Below are 21,278 nucleotides of genomic sequence, written 5' to 3' on the forward strand. Positions count from 1 at the left end.
AACAACTGTTTGCTGTTGTCACACCCTTTGCGATGCAATTAAGAGGACAGTTAAAGATATGAATAGGAACATCAAATGAGCGTGAATATGCGCAAAAACATTTAATATCAAATTATAACGTAATGCATATACATACGAGTATGCACATGAGTGTATGTACATATGTGTGTATGTATGTGCTGCTGCTATTTGTATTTACTCAAGTGTTAGTGTGCGTAAAAATTAATGGCGCACGTGGCCTCGTACCCTAATTCGATTGTAAATGCTGCTGCTGAGAAAAATGTGAGAATATGAGAATATGCATTTATTCAGATATTTTATACACATGTGAGCATGCATATGTATGTGTTTGTGCTGTCTGCAAATGTACTCATAAATATGCACACGAGTGTAGTGCACTTTGATATTTGCAAATGATTTTATTTATTCTTAAATTCATGTTGACATCCCCAATAATTATTTTCACATGAATTAAATGCAAATGCAAATGCAAATGCGAATTGCATATGAATGACAATAATCTAGCGAAGCAATTAAATGTTTATTGTACTTTATATATATGTATGTATGTATATAAGAAGCGCTATTAATAGTGCTCAACTCAAAGGAAATCTCAAGTAATGAAGAAGTAAAAATATTAAAAACTTACTTAGAAAGATTTAGTCAGCTTTCTAATGCAATTTACTATTTAGGGTAACTCAAGTTGATGCTGTTATAATTTAAGCCTTTACCGTTATTTTAATTATTTTAGCTTTTGAAAAGTGGAGTTTCTATTCCTTTGAGTTGCGCTCTCAAAGAGGAGGCACTTGAAAACTTCTTCTACTGAGTTATAATTAAGTACAGCTTTACGATGAGAATATAGAGTATGAGAGTTGATTTCTCTGGTATCGTGAGTATAAGTACTAAATCGTATTATAAACTAACAAAAATCCAGTAAATAAAGAATTCCAACAAGTCTGTGAAATCTAGTACAATTAGTATAATAAGTTGTTGAGATGGCAAAGAAGAGAGAAACGGACGATTTTCTACTAGAAAGGGGCATATTTAATTGTATTTTGTTTTTTGGAAAGTGTGTGTGACCCCTACCCCTAATAAGTTTTTTATACATTTCTCGTAAAATACTAAAGCTATATAAACCAAACTTTCTGTAATCATTTCCCTTACGTACCCCATCAAACACTGTAAAAATAGGTCAAATGTAATAATAATCCACCTCCCATATAAAGGTTATGTTGAAAATTATGCGTCAGAAACACTAAATTTTACAGAAGAAATTACAGAAAACAACTACAAACAGGTTTCAGGAAAATGGGCGTGGTGTCGCCCATTTATGGGTTAAAAACTATATCTCAGAAACTACTCGGACATCCTAATAACACAGATAAAAATGGGCGACATCGGTTCATAACCATGCCTACTTCCTATATAACTTTGCGCAAATACTGTATTTGATGTGTGACATCACATGTGGAAAAATTGTCGAAATTGGGCTATAACTTTTCAAAGCCCCGGATATCGAACATGAAGAATTCAGTGCCCATATGTATTTTTTCACCTAAAATATTGGTAAATCTCTCAGATATTTTAATTTAATTCAGAGGGAATCTTTTTATTCTAACCAAAAATGGTAAAAATCGGGTCATAACTTCTCCTAGCTACATATACCTTATATTCTGATTATCAAACTTCCGGTGGGCTTTCTAACGCATATATCGGTTAATATGTGAGATATCTTAACAAAATTAAGTGAACATATAGGCCTGGATATAATGTACCTTGAAGGTGAAAATGAGTGAAATTGGTTCAGGAATTACCTCAACCCTCATATACTATATAATATATAGTAAATGCAAATAAATGTTCGGTTACACCGCACTTAGCCTTTCCTTATTTGTTTCGACTATATTTTTAGTTGATGTGTTATCTGATATAGCCAATCTATATTATATGTATTAAATCTTCGTTTTATAGCATAATTTCTAATGAAAAAAAAACATATAATATATTTTCATCAAATTACATAAGTAATGCAGCGCCATATTCAAATAAAATTGAAATTGTCTGCAAATTTAATGACTGAATATTAATTATAGACATAAACAACTTTGCGTAATAAACACTTTTGCGAGGAAAAAAATTAATTGCTATTTTAAATGGTAACCTAACTATTAGTGTCACGTTCGACAATCACTTTTATGCTTTGCGCCGAAATGTAGGCAACATATTGTGAGTGTTTTTTTATATATGTCACATGCATTTTTCACCAAATTGCCAATTCGTTGGCCATTTCAAAATAATAAAATTGAAAGTTGCCAACAACCAAATTTATTTCAGGTGCATAAAAGAATCCACAGATAGTTTAGCATAGCATACATACATATATTTTAGTGTAGCCGCTTTTATTTTGCATAATTTATGGTTGGTGTGCACTTTACGGAGCTTTTAACTACATATCAGCTGGTGGAAAAAAAAGTTAAACAACAACGGCACTTTTTACACACGAGTTAAAATGTTTGCAATTTTTCGCATGACTTTTCTAACAAAAAAGTGAAATAAGCAAACGAACTGATAACAGGTGTGAAGCAAACGGGTAAAAAAAAATTTGAAATGTTATGCGGGTTTTTGGTTACTTCGAGTTAGGTTTTTTAGTTTAAATATTGGCTTTGAATGGTAACTTTCGTGGAGATATACATATTTCCAGCTGTTTAATATTTTAAATAACTTTATTTTGTTGTAAAAGCTCCTCGACGCGTTAGGAAAATAGTGATAGCTAAACCAATTTAAATAATAACTCTGGAATGGTTCTTTACAATTTTTAAATTATTTCTTTGCTATATCGATATATTGGGTGATCCAAATAGAGGTACTTTTTCAATGGATTTTTTTGAAAGATCACACGAGAGTCGTTCCAAGTTGTCATGGTACAAGAAGACCGTAGAGACTCGATTCGGCGTCGTTCGCAATTCGGACTTTTATCGGGCTATGATAACCGACTATTGGATGCCTGAAATGGAGGCTCGTGATCTCGGCGATATTTGTTTTCAACACGCCATGGATTTATTGAGAGAACACTTCGGTGAGCAGATAATTTCGCGTTTTGGTCCAGTCGATTGGCCACCAAGATCGTGTGATAACATACTATTAGACTTTTTTCTATGGAGATATGTAAAGTCTGAAGTCTATGCGAACAATCCCGCTTCTATTTAGGCCATCACGCGTGTCATTCGCCAGTTTCCAGACGAAATGCTCGAAAGGGTCATCGAAAATTGAACTCTACGGATGAACCATCTGAGACGTAGCCGCGGCCATCATTTGAAAGAGATAATCTTTAAAAAATAAATGCCAAAGAATGTTCTTTCGAATGATAATTAACATTCCCCATTAAATTAGAATTTCCTGTGTTTTATTTTTCTTTAAAAAAATTGGGAACCTCGAAATGGATCACCCTACATAAACGAAGAGATTAAAAAATATGTTTACTAATAATTTTCTTAGGAGTGTTGCCACCTTTTAGAAAATAACTTATTAACAAAATTACTAACATAAGCGGATTTATCATTCTGGTCATCAGTGTAAAGATATGAAAGTAGGCTTACAGTTGAAAATATTTTTGAAGTGGTTGCCACCTGTTATAAATTTTTAAATAAAAGCAATACGTTACACGAATTATTAGCAAATGGACATTAGACTAGAAAAATCTCTTTGAAATAAGGCTTATAAAGAATGTCAATTTGCTTATTGGACTTTTTTCGGCACCCTGAGTACACTTCACATTTGGAATTACTTCGGAACTTAAATCCTTTCTGAGCTATTTCGAAGTTTTTTGATTTTTAGCAAGAGTCGAAGAAAATATTATATCAAATCATTGCCAGTGCTTGGAATCTTAGGAATGTTAAATCTGGCTTGAAATTATAAGTAGGGATATTTGTCAATATATATTTATCTATACTACTATTATAAAGAGGAAAGATTTGTTTGTATGTTTGTAATGAATAAACTCAAAAACTACTGTGCCGATTTCAAAAATTATTTTGTCATTGGAAAGCTACATTCACCCCGAATAACATAGGCTATTTTTATTGCTAGAATCTCAACTTTCTGGAAATAGTTCCCAGGTGAGGGTATCAAAAAGACTCCGTGATGGAGAATCTTAATCTGAAACTGAAAATCATCTTGCAAGTAATTCTCTTCGCATCGCAATTACGTGCCAAAGAGTCGAGTAACGAGCCTTCATAATCAGAGAGAAAGACAACGGACACCAAAGACTAGAGGTCGTAATCAAGTTTCAGCTTATTGCAAATAAAATATAATTTCATGTTCGAATTTTCCTCATTTTATTTTTTTTTTAAATGAACCCACGCAAGAAACGGGATAGTACATACCTATGTATGAGAGAGTGTGTATGAGTATGTTATAACTTATAACTTTTGAAATGTTTGTTTAAACCCCTGCGAAGCCGGAGAGGTCTTCTAGTATTATATACATAGTACATACTACATACATATGTAGACACAGTCACCTATGTAGATGCTTTAGGACAAACGGACGATATAAACGATAAACGGACCATATATTCTAGGTTAGTCCCGTACGATCGTTATATTTAGAAGAAACTCTCCGAAGTTAAAAAGAAAATGTTCAATGTTCGTTATAAGAGCGACTACTATTAAGCATGCTTCTAAGGAAAATTTGTTTCAATTAATTTGATTTTTTTTACGTTTGAGAATGGGAGAAAGATATTCATTAGATCTTTTTATAAGAACTCTGTCAATTCTTTTCCATTGTGCTTGTACGCAGAAAAATTGTTTTAAAAGCTCAAAATTTATTGACAATATTGCTATAATACTTCCTCAGAACAATTTGTCCAGACTGATCAAGAATTTTTTAGGTTAGATGTTTTCGAAATATGATCACATATCCCTTATGAACCAAATATGAAGCGATGGAAATATATAAAACTGAGATCTGGGCCCTACAACTCTTAAAACAAAACAAAATGACAGCAGCGACATCTATAGACAAATATATATAGGATTTCCAATACCAACGTTCGTTTTGTCTAAAAGAAAAGATGAGAATAAACAATGAAATTTTGCTTGTCTGGCCTCTTCCGGCAGATTGTTGCATGTTTCGCTTTTATCGCAGTTTCAGAGAATTTCGAACACCAAGAATGTGCAAAAAAAAATATGAAAATCAATGAAGTTGCATACAAGTGACGTGTCGCAGCTGCATGCGACTGTGTTTATTATCGCAAGAAATGTGTAAATCTATATGCAGGAGAAAATATATGTATTAATTTATACATAAAAATATGCCTTTACATATAGTATGCATATGCATATTGCCAGTGACGCAGCGATAAGCCAACTGTAAATTGCGATATTATCGGCATTACATTACATGCGCCGTTATGATTCTTCATTAAAATTTAACCAAACACAATCTTATAGCACTTGATATCATTTCCTTTTACTTTTTACTTGCAGGCTCAACTGCCACGCTGGCTGCCACGCGAGCTTTTACTCGGGTAAGTGCTTACATGCCATACATCTTACTTATACATATACATATATATATATATATTCATACATCTTATACATACATATATATATTTATAAGCTCATGAACATTATTTTAAAACTGTACATGCTTGCATATTTATATTTATTTTATCTCATACTCTGTGTGTATGTGAGTGTGTGCAATTTTATTTTCATTTCTGTTGCTTCCGTCGCTTGCTCGTTCGTTCGCATCTTTTTCCGAAAAATAAAATTATACAAATTTATATACATTAATGTTTCCTAATTACTTTTAATTACGTTTCCTTCCGGCTTGCGCCGTTTGCATGGCAGCACGACGACTCTATGCTACTCTACTGTACGGTACACAAGTCATGAGACATAAGGCATACGGCACTAAGGCAACGAGCTAGAAAGGGCTGTAAGTCAGTGAAATTCATAAATTCAGAAATTTTCCGCACAAGTCACAGTCACAGCGCAGCTTTTAGTGGCGCTGCCACTGCAATGGCAGCGAGCAACCAGCAAACCAAGTCATGCTCTCTGTGGCAAGCTATGCGGCGTGCGCTTTGTCGCTTTGTGGGCACAAGCTTTCATGCGACTCGAAAAGCGCACCCCGTCTTCTCCAACCCCGCACGCCCGGCCTTAACACACTTTGACTCTTGATCCTCCCCCTCCTCCTCCTGTGTTGCTGCTGCATGCGTGTGCCTGTCACAGCAAGTCAAATTAGCTCAAGTCAACGGCAACAAATAAGTGGAAGCGTCCATTGAATGAAGTGCACCCTCCCCTCTCCCTCAACACAGCCTCGTGGTGCAAAGGGAGGCTCAAACACTCCCAGAGGTGAGCTCCGGCGCCTGGCTGTATTGCTGTATGACTGAATGACTGACTGACTGAGTGTATGAGCTGACAGTGTGCTCTGTTGCCATTTGAATACATTTTCATTTCACATCTTCTTTATTTTTTGCTGTTGTTGTTGTTGCTGCTGTTGCATGAAAGTGTTGCGTATGCCTTTGCATATATGTGTGTGTGTGTGTTTACTTTTCATATGAGTTTTTATTGACTCTTGCCAACTGCGTGCGCGAGACACACGCATAAATTATGTAGACACTTGTCTGAACCGAGCGCTGGTCGGTTGGCCCCAGCTCACGCTCATGCTAAATTTATAAGAATCTTTCGTTGAAGGTGTCTGTTTGGCTGAGTGTGTGTGCGCGCCAACATGGCTATGTTTCAAAAACCTAAACATGTGTAGTTGAAGGCATAAAAATTCACTTCACTTGTGAAATGTGCGCCGCCACTGTATAAACAGATAGACAGACAGACAGACATCAACTCATACATACAGAAACACACACACAAATGAAAAAATCTATACAAATAGGCTTATGCGCTTGACATACGCAGCGCATACCGCATTCGGTGAAAAACTTTACCTTCAAAACGCGACCGTAAGACCTTTAAAATTACAACAAACACGCAAAAACAACAACAATAAATATAAACAATAGCTAACAAGCGAAAAGGAAAAATTACGAGCATGAAAACCAAAATAATGTCAATGTAAATAAAATTGTGAACGTGAACGTGAACGGGAGCGTAAACTTAAGCGTAAGCGTATGTATGTAGGTGTGTATGTGCTCGCTACGCGCAATAAAACGTGTAGAATGTGTAGAAGAAGAAGCAGAAAAGGCAAATTTTTATGCGAAGGAAATTATTATCGCGACGGCATTTGGGTACAAAACAACAACAACAACAATGGCAACAACAATAATAAAAAGAACAGCAAGAAAGTGAGGGCAACAACAACAACTATTATAACAAGTAAGGAAGGGCTAAGTTCGGGTGTCACCGAACAGGTTATACTCTCGCAATTTATTTATTTAATTTTATTAAGACAACACACAAGTTGACCCACATATTCGTCATATATGTGGTATAAAGTCCATTGAAAGTTGGAAACCCTAATATTAGGTATATGGGAGATAGATGAAGTTATGACTCGATTGCACGTATTTTAGGCACAGAGATGTATTATTAGAAGAAAAATATTCCGTCTGAATGTCTGAATATCTGACTACATTTTCGGTAAAAAATTTGTTAGAAGCACTGAGGTCCTCATATTCGATATATAGGGTCTTGAAAACTAAAGGATCGATTTCGATGATTTTTAGAAGGGTGATGCCACTATTTAAATGCATGGTTGTGATCCGATTTGGACTATTTTCACAACATATCATTGGGAAGCTAGGAAGATATTATTAACCGAATTGCAATGAAATTGGTCGAGTAGTTCCTGAGATATGGTTTTTGACCCATAAGTGGGCGGAACCACACCCAGTTAAAACTTTGCATACCATTTTGAGTGCGGGTCTTCTGTACCATCTTTATAATGAAATTTAAGGTTTCTTGTGGTTTTCCTTACTGATTTAAAGCATTTTAAGTAGTTTTCAACATAACCTTTGTATGGAAGGTGGGCGTGGTTATAGTCCAATTTCCTCTATTTTTGGACTGTATAAGGTAGTATCGACCAGAAACGACTCTAGAAAGTTTCCTTGAAATAGCTTTAGTAGTTTACGAGATATGTACAAAAAACTTAGTGGGGCCACGCCCACTTCCCCAAAAAAATTACATCCAGATCTGTTCCTTCATAGTGCGATCCTTCATACCAAATTTTATTTCAATAGTTTAATTTATGGCTGAGCTTTTTATTTGTTTGCGGTTATTGCCATTTTGTGGGCGTGGCAGTGGTCCGATTACGCCCATTTTCGAACTTAACCTTCTTATGGGGCCAAGGGTTACGTATTAAAAGTTTCATCAAGATATCTCAATTTATACTCAAGTTACAGCTTGCACGTACGGACGGACAGACACACATCCGGATTTGAACTTTACTCGTCACCCAGATCATTTTGATATATATAACCCTATATCTAACTCGTTTAGTTTTGGGTGTTACAAACAACCGTTATGTGAACAAAACTATAATACTCTCTTTAGCAACATTTGTTGCGAGAGTATAAAAATAACAACAACAAAAAGAGGCGCAACAACAACAATAAAAATAACAACAACAATGTTCTTGACAACAAACACAACAACAAAGTATCGACAATGACAAATACAGCAACAACAACAATAAAAGTGACAACGGCAAATTGATGGCAGCAACAATTACAACAACAACAATAAGAACATAAATGCGACAACAACAAATTAATGATAGTTGCTAACAACAACACACGCCAACAACAATGTTAACAACAACACCACTAGCAAAAACAACAACCAACAAGTATAAATACCACAACAACAACCACGCACACACGACAACAACAGCAACAGCAACAGCAACAGCAAGACCGCAAATCAACGACACTGGCAGTGGCAGCGTGCCTTGCAAATTAGAGAGTGTCGCGTCAAGGCAAAGCAATACACAACAACAACAACAACAATATATATATGTATATTGTATATACATAAGTGTATGTGAAAAAAAGTGTAAGCAGAGAGAGAGATACAAAAAAAAAACGCCATCAACTTAAAAAGTCGCTCATCCGCCATGGCGACCCAGCTGTTCTGGGTGCGTTTACATGCCAACAATCAATTGTATGCAAGCGCTTGTGGAGGCCACTATGCATACAAGTATTTTTCATATAAATACAGTTAGAGCACTATATATACATATCTATATGCATGTATGTGTGTTTGCGTGGCGTATAATATATGAGTACAGCGTGGTGCGCCTGCAAGGCGAAACCTCGTCATTCAGGTTTCACAGCAGGCGGTTGTCGTCGTCGACTGCGCGTGTAGGCCAAGAGTTAAATGTAAAGCGCGTAACAAAAAAACAAAAAAAAAAACGAAAACCCAGGGTGGTGGTGGCGCAGATAACAAAGCTGCAAGCATAATACATAAATGTATGTGCGGTAAACAAGGAGGCTAGTTGTTGCTGATATCGCTGTAAAATGAGAGTAAGCGTGCGAGTGAGGAGGGGGTCGGCTTTGGGGTTGGCCAAGCATAAATATAGGCAGTACGCGCTTAGAAGTGAGTCGTGGCGTGTGGCCTGAAGTGTGTATTGCAAGTGTCGTTTCTTTTATTAAGCGCGGTAGCGCGTCGGCAACTTGGCGGCTGTGCGCTGGAAAATGCTTGGACAGCACTTTGAATTGTCAATTTATTTTGCTTTTTATTTTGCAGTAATTTCGTTTTTTTTCTTTCTTTTTTCTACTTTTTGCTTGTTATTTTTATTTTGCCTGTGCTTCGTTCGCCAGTTCTTCCCTAGACAGCAAATATAATTAAACGCTATTTTTATACCGTTATTTGTAGACTTTGCTGGATATTCCACGCCGTAGAATGTTGTTTTCTTGCGCAATGGTGAAGTTTTGAGAAATAAAATCATTTCTATGACCAAAAGTGTGAGGGTCATGAATAAATTAAAAGCCAATTTTCTTCTATTTTTCTTAAGTTCTATGCGTAAAAAGTTGAAGATCATAAATTTGGGTAGACTAATTCGCACCTGTTGCACGATTGTCGAAGGAAGTAAAGTGAAAATGTTAAAAATTAGCGGTAATTTGTGCATTATGTGCTTAATTTTATTGATTTTGTCCATATGTACGAGGTGTGTTCAAAAAATAACGGGAATTTTTGTTTTTTTTTTTTTAATTTATTATTTCGTCTACATTGCATACATAAAATTATTATTGAAAACACACTGTACAGGGTGAAAATTGAGAAAATTGTGTGCATCTATATTTGGTTTCAACCGAAAGACCAGAACAGAGCCCACTATTTCTCTTTTGCGAACCACTTTGGGTAAATTTATTTTCAGTCGTCTAGACGATATTAATTAAGCACTTTCGAACTTTGATTTGACATCGTCAGAATATTTGTTGTAGAGTTCCGTTAAGGACCGATATCACTCGAAGCATTTATTGATTTAGTCCTTAAATTGAATATTCTTATTATAGAACAAAAATTCATAAGTTGGAAAACTAGGGTAATCGCATGAAAATCCCGTTAAATTTATGAACAATTTTTTTGGGATTTGAGTATGAAGGTATTATTATATTAAGTTGGCAAATAACTCCCTTCGGCCTTTTTGTCTTTTGAATTTAACGGCTATGAATAAAGCCCTACAGAGCTCGTATCTGGCAATACTATACATCTTTGAAAGGACTTGACATAACCTACAAAACGACGCTATGCATGATTAGCTTGGATATTACGTTCAACAGTTATAGACGTGTAAACATGGAGTTCTCTAACGCCGTTTCGCGGTATTTTAGAGTTTTTCTTCGTTAAAGGCAAATCCGCTAGAGAAATGTTCCGTGAGATTTTGGGGGATGATACGCTATCACTGTGAACTGCGGAGGAATGGTTTCGACAATTCAGAGCGGGTGAAAACGACATCATGTATAGGCCAGCCGGCGGAAGACCTGTGACGACGAATACCGATCAAATCATGGAAAACATCGTGTTAGACCTTGCCACATGCCGTTAGACAGTTAGACTCGTGACATCGCCCAGGAGATGGGAGTTAATTACTAAAACATTATAAACCATCTGCAGAAGGCTGGATACACAAAAAAGCTTGATGTTTGGGTGCCGCATGATTTGACGCAAAAAAACTCCTGGGTCGAATCAACGCCTGCGATATGCTGCTGAAACGGAACGAATTCGACCCATTTTTGAAGCGGATGGTGACCGGCGACGAAAAATGGATCACACACGACAATATCAATATCAATGTCGTGGTCGAAGGTCGAAGGTCGAAGGTCGGTGAATCGTCTCAAACAGTGGACATCCGGGATTGACGGCCAGGAAGGTTTTGCTGTGTGTTTGGTGGGATTGGAAGGGAATCATCCACTATGAGCTGCTCCCATATATGGCCAGACGCTTAATACCTTAATTATACCATCAAATGTGAACAACTGGACCGCTTGAATTGGCCAACAGGAAGGATGTAGTGTTCCACCAGGACAACGCCTTACCACACACTTCGTTGATGACTCGTCAGAAGCTACGGGAGCTCGGATAGGAAGTTTTATCGCATCCACGTTATGAAGCGAGTTTGTTCAAATTTTGAACACATCTTTGAATTCTGACAAAACAATGGTCGTCTTTTTTAATCTTTTGTTAAAATTCTGTCAAAAATTCAAATTTTATTTTTGGTTTATATATTTTAGATGAACCAATCATGAGTTATGCTGCCATGGCAGAGCACTTTATGTACACGCCATGGGCTGAGTTTTCGGAATTTTTAAATAAAAATTTCACAAAGTACTATCTAAATACGTATCTTTAATATGCTGAATTGTTTAAATGAAATAAATGATGGTATATATTTAAAAAAATTTAAATGCTTTTGCTTTCAGCCTCTGAACCCATCTAACCCGTAACTCGCTATACTACTATACTATATAGGAATTATTTTTTTCTACATAATCAATTGATTCAATATTTTATACACTATATAATATATATAGATTTAGGCTAAACGAAATTCACTTGAAGGTCTATTATTGCTTGCAGAGAAAGATGCGTTTGAGACAAATTATATTTAGTGGAATATGTGAAGCGTGTCACTGGTTTAACTGAAGTTTGAACATAAAGTCGTAATAGTTGCAGAATACAAATTTTGTGTTTGATTCGTTTCTTCTGCTTAATACATAAGATACATAGGTATTAAAGCAATGCTTGTTGCAGCACCCAAATATACCAGAGGCGAAGCTCCTTTGTTGTTAGAACTAATATTGGATTCAGCTTCTTTCTTCCTTGTGATTCAGTGACACATTTCAGGGATCATTGAAAGCAAAATTCTTGCTTTATTTTAAAGAATTTTAGAAACAAGTTGAATAGGAGGTTAGTGAGGTTACTTGGAATGCTTTCTTAACCTTTTATGTCTGAATTGAGTACAAATGCAAGTTTTTAGTGGAATAATCTCAATATATTTTTGCATAAATTCCCAATACTCAGAATGCTTAGGCTCAAGCACTTCATGGGACACTAAATATAGACTATGGGATTATCTGAATTTAATTAAGTTTAATATTTCTATATTTAGTATTACAATAATATGATATTTCAATGGGCATGATTAAATTTTTATATTCATTAAAATATTTAATGATTGTACTATCTCTTGTTGATGTGGCATCAGTAAACTCCAGATACATTAGGAATATAGATTTAGATTAGAACTTGTACATTTTTTTGCTTAAATAATTTTGCTAAATATTCTCACTAAACCTATATAATGACGCATATACATATAGAGGTATTCCAAAATATATTTCTTTTCCTGAGCATTCAATAACTCCAGGAAGGCTTTGAGCTCACTGGCAGGAAAACTCCACATGTCCATAATACGGGTTCTCGGCCACAGAAACATTTTCGGAAACTAAAAAGCAGACAAATTGGCAAAGATAGGAGCTTCTCAGTATGTATCCGTAGCTGAGCAATACTATGCCCATCAAGCACTATCAAACGAGATCTTCCAACACAGTACGAGAAGATTGCTCAGGAAAGATTAAAATCAACAATACAAAATAGCAAAACAGATTTGGCCTATATATGACAGGAAAATAATCAATGATCTATTAAATAGATACAGAAAAAGCCACTTACAGCTACGGTAACGGGGCATTGGCCTATCGAATAACAAGCGCTTGAAATGGGTATGTAATATAACGATATCTGTCGTTCCTGCAAATTAGAAGGTAATATGGAAACGGTTTTCAACTTTCGTTGCGAATGACGAGCCCTATCACAAACCAGTCAGCAAACTCTCGGGATCCATGAAGCACCGAACCTCCAATGGATGTCCACGAAAGGTATTACGGAGATAAGTAGTTCCATTGAAAGTACCAAATGGTTTGACGATGAAACGAGATAACAATGGCGCATCTTGCGGTAATTGAGCAGAAATGGCTGCACTCCTACCTACCTACCTGAGTAGAATGCAATTAGAAGCGTAATGGTTAAGAGTCTTTAAAATATTGCAAATATTTATGAGTTATTTACATTGAGAATTTTGTAGAATATAATTATTTTCTTATTATTTTATTATTAATCCCAAATTACGGGCTTAAGATGATGAGGGTTTAGAGTAATGCTAATCTTACAAACGAAGCCCTTTGCTTCATCTTTTATTTCCCCGTTTTGAATCACTCACTTCACCAAAAAATTACGGTCTCTAATGAACGCTGCGAAACTGCAGTTTAATTGGAGTTGCTTTCAAAAAATTCAGAAAGCAAAAAAAAAAAAACTTGTGAAAGAAAACCGCTATAATCCTATTTATCCCCTTAAAGCGCTTGCCATATCCCTTATATGCCATTAACTTGACTGCAAAAATGTTCGTTTTTATTTAAATTGCTTTCTTTGTTGTTCTTGTTGTTGTTGTACGTTTTTTTGAACTGCTTAGATTTTTCAATTTTGCTTTTTGCCATTTTTTATATGACGGCGTATATATGTGTGTCTGTAGGTGTGTATGTCGTCGTGTATCGTGTCATTATTTTTGCGCTTATTTTCATTCTTGCGCCTGGCACTTGAACTAAATATTTCAACGTCTGCTGTTATATGCGACGGTGATTTAATTTTTCATTCTTTTTGGCACAGATTAAAAGAGGCGGTCGGCGGCGGCGATTGCGATTGCGACTGCGTTGGTGAATGTGAATGCCCCGCTGCTGATGTAGCCTGATGCTGTTGCTGACGATGTTGTTGTTGTTGTTTTTATTTTTATTTTTATTGTTGTTGTTGCTGTTGTTGTTCTTGTTATTGCTTTTGCTGTTGTGTGTTTGTTGTTCTCATTTATTTTCGCATCAACTTTCCCCCCCCCCCCACTAAATTTGTTAAAGTATGCCGTACAATTTTTTTTTCTACTTTAAATTTTGCTTGTTGTTGTGTTTAGAAATTTATTGTTTTTGTAATTTTTGCTTGTTTTTGTACTTTTTTTTATTTTTGTATTTTTTTTTTGCCTTTTTCTCAATTTTTTTGTCATTTATATTTTCGTGGTAGTCTGTTGAGTGGATATTTTTTTCGTGTGTCGGAATTTTCCCTACATTTTGGCTCTCACTTTTTGTTGTTGTTATTTTTCATAAATCTTTTTATACTCTCGCAACAAATGTTGCTAAAGAGAGTATTATAGTTTTGTTCACATAACGGTTGTTTGTAACACCCAAAACTAAACGAGTTAGATATAGGGTTATATATACCAAAGTGATCAGGGTGAAGAGTGGAGTTCAAATCCGAATGTCTGTCTGTCCGTCCGTCCGTCCGTCCGTCTGTGCAAGCTGTAACTTGAGTAAAAATTAAGATATCTTGATGAAACTTGGCACACTTATTTCCATTGGCACCATAGGAAAATGAGCAAAATGGGACCACTGCCACGCCCACAAAATGGCGAAAACCGAAAACACATAAAGTGCCATAACTAAGCCATAAATAAAGCTATCGAAATAAAATTTGGTATGAAGGATTGCACTATAAAGGGGCATATCTGTATGTATTTTTTTTGGAGAAGTGGGCGTGACCCTGCCCCCTACTAAGTTTTTTGTACATATCTCGCAAACTAATAGAGCTATTTAAACCAAACTTTCTGCAGTCGTTTTTTTAGCCACTTCCTAATACAGTCAAAAAATGAAAGAAATCGGATCATAACCACGCCCACCTCCCATACAAAAGTTAGGTTGAAAATTAATAAAAGTGGGTTAACTCACTAACGAAAAACGTCAGAAACACTAAATTTCATATGAAAAATGGCAGATGAAAGCTTAACTCAGATTTTTTTACAAAATGGAAAATGGGCGTGGCGTCGCCCACTTATGGGTCAAAAACCATATCTCAGGAACTACTCGACCGATTTCAATGAAACTTGGTTTGTAATAGTTTCCTTACATCCCAATGATATAATATGTAAAAATAGGCCAAATCGCTTCACAACCACGCCTACTTCCCATATACCAGAACTTTGAAGACAATCTGAATCGTTTACTTTACAATATATAAAGTAAGCACTAGTGAAGATATCGGTGCAGAACTTTGCATAAATACTATGTTAATAATGTGGCAGCCCCATTCTAAAAATCGACGAAATCGGACCATAGGTTTTTAAGGCCCCATATATCGAACACGAGGACCTCGGTGCCTCTAACCTAATATTATGGTTTCCAACTTTCAATGGACTTTATACAATATATATGACGAATATGTGAGTCAAATTGTGTATTATATAACATAAATAAAGTTAAATAAATAAATTGCGAGAGTATAAAATGTTCGGTTACACCCGAACTTAGCCCTTCCTTACTTGTTTTTTATTTGCTTTTACTTTTGCTTTTCCTTACCTCTTATTAGCGTTTAGATAATTTTGTTTTTATGGGTGCGCAAAAATTCTGGTAGCTACCTTTACAAATTGTTTTCGCTTTCGCTTTATTAGGGATTTTGTTGTTGTTGTTTTTTTATTTTGGTTTTTTTTTTTTGCTTTTGCTTGAGTTTGTGGGCTTTTTTTGTAATTTTCTTACAGTTTGTCAACCAAAGCGAAAGTGGACGCCAAATAAGCGAGCGAGCGAGCGCACGAAATAAAATGGAATTAAATAGAAAATTTAATGACAAGAAATTTGCAGCGTTTTCGTGGCAGACGCCACTTATATATATACTTGTTGTTGTTGTTTTTTTTTGTTTTCTGTAGTTGAAGAGCATCATGTAAATGAGTTTTCATAATTTTATTTATATAGAAGCAACAATATGCAAATGCATACAGCTTTAAGCAGCGTCTACTCGCCACGAGCAGAAGACCCTTCATGACTCTGTATATATGTATTTGTGTCTGTTTGTATTTTTTATATATATTTTTTGTGCTTTGCAAGGGTGAAAGTGTACTCAAAGATATATTAAAAATTAAAAATTTAAAAGGAAATTAAATAAAGGCATAATATATGCCTTAAAAATGTATATTGTGTATGTACACATGTATATAAATCTTTACAAACTGTCCATCAGCTCAAGATATTTACAAAATGGAGAGAGAGCCGACACAGCATAACTGTATAACACTGACAGTGCCACAATTGAAACGTTTTGTAAGCAACGCATGTACTACAAGTGTGTGAGGTTGTGTGTATGAAAGGGAGGTGCTGGAGGAGGCGTGCGGCAGCTGTTGTCGCTAGCAAATGTTGCGTTGTGTATTTAGGATTCGTCGCAATGCGTTGCGTTTTGCTTTGCGTATATGCAGCCTTGGTTTTCATTCAAAAGTATTTGCTATGTACACATACTGGCGCTTACTGACATACAGACTGGCATTCAGTCTATATAAAGTTATATATACATATATATGTACATGTATGTATATATATGTATATAGCCCGCAGTTCATTGGCAAATCCTTTCATTTCGTCTCAAATAAAAAAATAAAAAAAAAATAAAAGAAATAATCAAACACTAAAAAGCTTTTAGTAGCAGCGCATTCGCTAACCACCCGCCGCACTCACTCGCCTTCACCACACTTTATCTGCGCCCGCCACTTGCTGCTGGTCATTCACACCATCACCATCACCACCAGCAGCAGCCTAAAGCCTACACTTGCGAATTTCTACGAAAATATACGCCTCGTTATCTACAGTTAGACAGCTTTTGCTTTTGCTTTTGATTTTCGCTTTTTGCTTTTCGCTTTTTGCCGCCAACACAGACGACTCATCAGCACTAACTGCTAGCTAGCTAGCTAGTACTTCATTAGCGTTAAAAAATTTAGTGAACGCATTAAAATTCTATAGACGCTATGTGGCCGCCGACTGTAGCGAGTGCATGGAGCCACTTAGCAATGTCCCGCAGACACGCTGACACAAACACACACAGCGAACGGAATCCGTTTTAGAACACACTCAGTCAGACATACAACACTTGCATAGTTTAAGGTAGTTGTAGTTGTTTTTGTATATATGTATGTATGTGTGTATGCGCTTACGTACACAATGAAATCACGAAATCACGAAATCACGAAATCTACGCTGAAACACTTTAATTTCTATAAATATTTTTTTTGGTTGGTTTTCCTTGCAGCAAATCAGCTGCTGCGTTTATTCACACGATTTTGCCGTCATTTTTCACTTTTTTCTCATCGCTTTTCTTTACAATTTTTTTTTCATGCACTCAGCTGCGGTAGTTTCTTGCGAGTAGCGTTGAGGTTTCTTCGACGACACTTGCACACACACAAATTTCTTTTTTATTGCTTTATTTATTTAACTATATATATATATTTACACACACATATATATATATATATCTATCTATATATACATATATATATATTAAATTCTTTCCACAAATATGCACACGCACGTTTTGGACTCGCACTGTTTGGGTGCTGCTGCTGCTGCTGCTATGTGAGGAAAATCGTTTCGCACGCCAAGCTAATCCACGACAGACTGACAGCTAGCAATTTGTTGGCCGAACGCGTAAGCACAGACGAGCAGCCGCTATTATTTAGTGGCAATCGTATGGTGAAGACACTACTTCGCTATATTTATTATATGGATGCTGTGTTGCTTGTGTTGTTGTTGTTCTCGTCGTCGATTTCCCAGTATTTTCCACGTGAGCGTGTTGTTGTGTGCTCAAAAGAGCGCGTTGTGTTAAATCTTCTCTGGCATTGCCTACATTAAGGCGCAGCGTTATATTATTTTCGTCGCTCTTTTGTCGTGTTTCCGCTCTGTAATTCGCAAGCGTGTATATTTATATGCTTACATATACTTAAGTTTTCTGTTTGTTTACCACGCGTTTTTTTAATGGCAAACAACAGGCACAGCTGTGGTTTCGCGTTGTGAATGTTGAGGAAACGCTAATAAAATTTATATTTCATTTTTATTTTACTTTTATTTTATTTTTTGATGTCTTGACTGGGAGAAATATATTATATATTATAAGTGTTTAAGGAATGAAGTTGTCGAAGAATCTGTAAACTCTTTATTGTAGCCTAAAAGTAGGCAGCAGTTATTAGTTGTTAGTCGATTAGTTATTAGTCCAAAATTAATTCTGAATGACATTTAAACACAATATATACTGGATTTGGCATAACGGTACTTTTTAGTTGCTAGGAACCGCAGCGAATATTGTCATCATCTCAGTTCTTGGATGGTTTCTTTTTGGCTTCATCGCACTTTACTATACCCTTGACAAACATGAGAAAGGATAGGGCTCAGGACCAAATCGGAAAATATTTACTTTACAAGACGACTTCTAATGGTTTACTTAAGTCTGTACTCATTTTGGTGAATTCAACCTTAATAAATTTTAAATGAATTATAATTCTATAACGACCTTGTGAAGATACATTGATTTCGTCGGGTACACCATGTCGTATGATTGATACATGACATTTACATTTTTCCACTATACCAATATATTTTTCTGGTCTGACTGTTTTATTATACTCTCGCATCAAAGTTGCTACGAGAGTATTATAGTTTTGTCCACATAACGGTTGGTTATAAATCCTAAAACTAAACGAGTTAGATATGGGGTTATATATATCAAAATGATCAGGGTGACGAGAAAAGTTCAAATCCGGATGTCTGTCTGTCCGTCCGTGCAAGCTGTAACTTGAGTAAAAATTAAGATATCTCCATGAAACTTGGAACACCATAAGAAGGTTAAGTTCGAAAATGGGCGTAATCGGACCCACCTCCCATACAAAGGTTAGGTTGAAAACTACTAAAAGTCAAATCCGTATGTCTGTCTGTCCGTCCGTCCGTGCAAGCTGTAACTTGAGTAAAAATTAAGATATCTCCATGAAACTTGGAACACCATAAGAAGGTTAAGTTCGAAAATGGGCGTAATCGGACCCACCTCCCATACAAAGGTTAGGTTGAAAACTACTAAAAGTGGATTAAATCATTAACGAAAAACGCCAGAAACACTAAATTTCACATAAGAAATGGCAGATGAAAGCAGCACTCAGATTTTTTTACAAAATGGAAAATGGACATGGCATCGCCCACTTATGGGCCAAAAACCATATCTCAGGAACTACTCGACCGATTTCAATGAAACTTGGTTTGTAATAGTTTCCTTACATCCCAATGATATGTTGTGAAAATAGGCCAAATCGCTTTACAACCACGCCTACTTCTTATATACCAGAACTTTGAAGACGATCTGAATCGTTTACTTTACAATATATAAAGTAAGCACTAGTGAAGATATCGATGCAGAACTTTGCAGAAATACTACGTTAATAGTGTGGCAGCCCCATTCTAAAAATCGGACCATAGGTTTTCAAGGCCCCATATATCGAACATGAGGACCTCGGTGCTTCTAACCTAACATTAGGGTTTCCAACTTTCAATGGACTTTATACCACATATATGACGAATATGTGGGTCAACTTGTGTATTATATAATATAAATAAAATTAAATAAATAAATTGCGAGAGTATAAAATGTTCGGTTACACCCGATCTTATATAAATAGTAATTATTTTAGCTTTCATAAGTCCTTCGAAAACAATTCAAAAAATTTTTCTGAAAATCGCCGAAATCGGACTATAACTTTTCAAGGCCCCAGTTATCGAACATGAGGACCTCACAGCTTGTGGTTATTTTTTTACCGAAAATATAGGTACATCTCTAAGATATTTTAAAGTATAATAAAAAAATTATGGAAGAAAACAAATAAGGATGGGTTGACATAAATCACTGAATAATATTATAGAGACTATATTATAAAGAGAAGAACCGAACATAAATTTTAATGATAGATCTGCTTAGACTTAAGTCAAAAAAAATAGAGAGAACTATTGCTGTTGAACTTCTTTAAAAAATATTTAATTATTATGTAGATTGTGGAGACCTCAGGTGATGCCTATTAAAATTCTTAATAAGCCTTGAGTGCCTTCTGTCATTTGAGGTACATAGCTATGCAGTTATTAATTGAATTCATAAAAAATGTATGGTTAGGCTGAATATCTTTTTGAGGAATGCCAACATTGTAAGCTATAGAATACTTAGAAAAATATTTAATTCATTCAATTTCATCTTACAAAGACCCCAAATCACAAATAAAGTAAAAGTAATTGAATTACTCTTATAAATAAAAGTACCTTTGCAGACTTTTAAAAGCTCTCTCAACGTAAATAGATGATTAATCACTGCTATCATGGTCGTTATGTGATTTCTTTAACTTAGCAGCAGGTATTTCGCTATCTTTAAATTGGGCAAAGTATTCTAAGCAGTCACAGCGCTAGTATTCCCCATTCCATTCCTTTGAAATACGACTTCAAGTCGTCTAGAGTAGAATCCGGTCCATTATATGTAAAACTAAGTGCTACAATTGCTGAGCTTCTTCTTCAAAACTTAGTCCATTGCACTCTCCTTTCATATTATGCAGTTCTTAGTGTAGAATTTCACAAATTCCTCTAATAGAATAAGCACATAAGCACACGCACGGCGACTTCATTTATCACAGCACAAGTGTTTTTGTTGTGTTTTTTGCAGTTACAACAACAGTTGTTGTTGTTGTTGCTGCTTTCCCACACTTAAAATTTGCTATGTTTTGCGTGTTTTGCTTTTCATACGCTCGACCGCCCACCAGACGGACGGACAGACGGACAGCATAGCATAGCATGCGAATTCGCCAACACATGCCTAGCAAGTGCAGTCACACGAAAGGCGAGCACTTCGCGAAATCCACTCGATTGTGCTTTATGTCTCGCATGCCTACACAGACATACATATATTTGTTCATACACAACAACAACAAGCATACTACAACAACAGATGCAT

At 35.8% G+C, this 21,278-nt stretch overlaps 1 protein-coding gene and 1 long non-coding RNA gene across 7 annotated transcripts in view; one reads left to right on the top strand and one right to left on the bottom strand.

The window, feature by feature from the left end:
* LOC114804422 (uncharacterized) overlaps positions 1–5,542 on the top strand; it is an 84,138-nt gene extending 78,596 nt beyond the window's left edge. The window contains exon 3 of the long non-coding RNA XR_008471235.1: positions 5,487–5,542. This is a non-coding gene — a long non-coding RNA (uncharacterized LOC114804422). The remainder of the gene's footprint in view (positions 1–5,486) is intronic.
* LOC105216006 (uncharacterized) overlaps positions 1–17,986 on the bottom strand; it is a 69,394-nt gene extending 51,408 nt beyond the window's left edge. For 4 of the 6 annotated variants that reach the window (XM_054230897.1, XM_054230894.1, XM_054230899.1 and 1 more), the window contains exon 1: positions 17,841–17,960. The gene's annotated coding sequence lies outside the window, so the exon portion shown is untranslated. Of the gene's footprint in view, positions 1–17,840 lie in introns of all 6 variants that reach the window. The other 2 variants (XM_054230895.1, XM_054230896.1) reach the window with 2 other exon arrangements.
* Between the last annotated feature and the right edge of the window lie 3,292 nt (positions 17,987–21,278).

The sequence above is a fragment of the Zeugodacus cucurbitae genome, chromosome 5 (genome assembly GCF_028554725.1).
Source record: "Zeugodacus cucurbitae isolate PBARC_wt_2022May chromosome 5, idZeuCucr1.2, whole genome shotgun sequence".
In the NCBI taxonomy this organism is placed as follows: Eukaryota; Metazoa; Arthropoda; class Insecta; order Diptera; family Tephritidae; genus Zeugodacus; species Zeugodacus cucurbitae.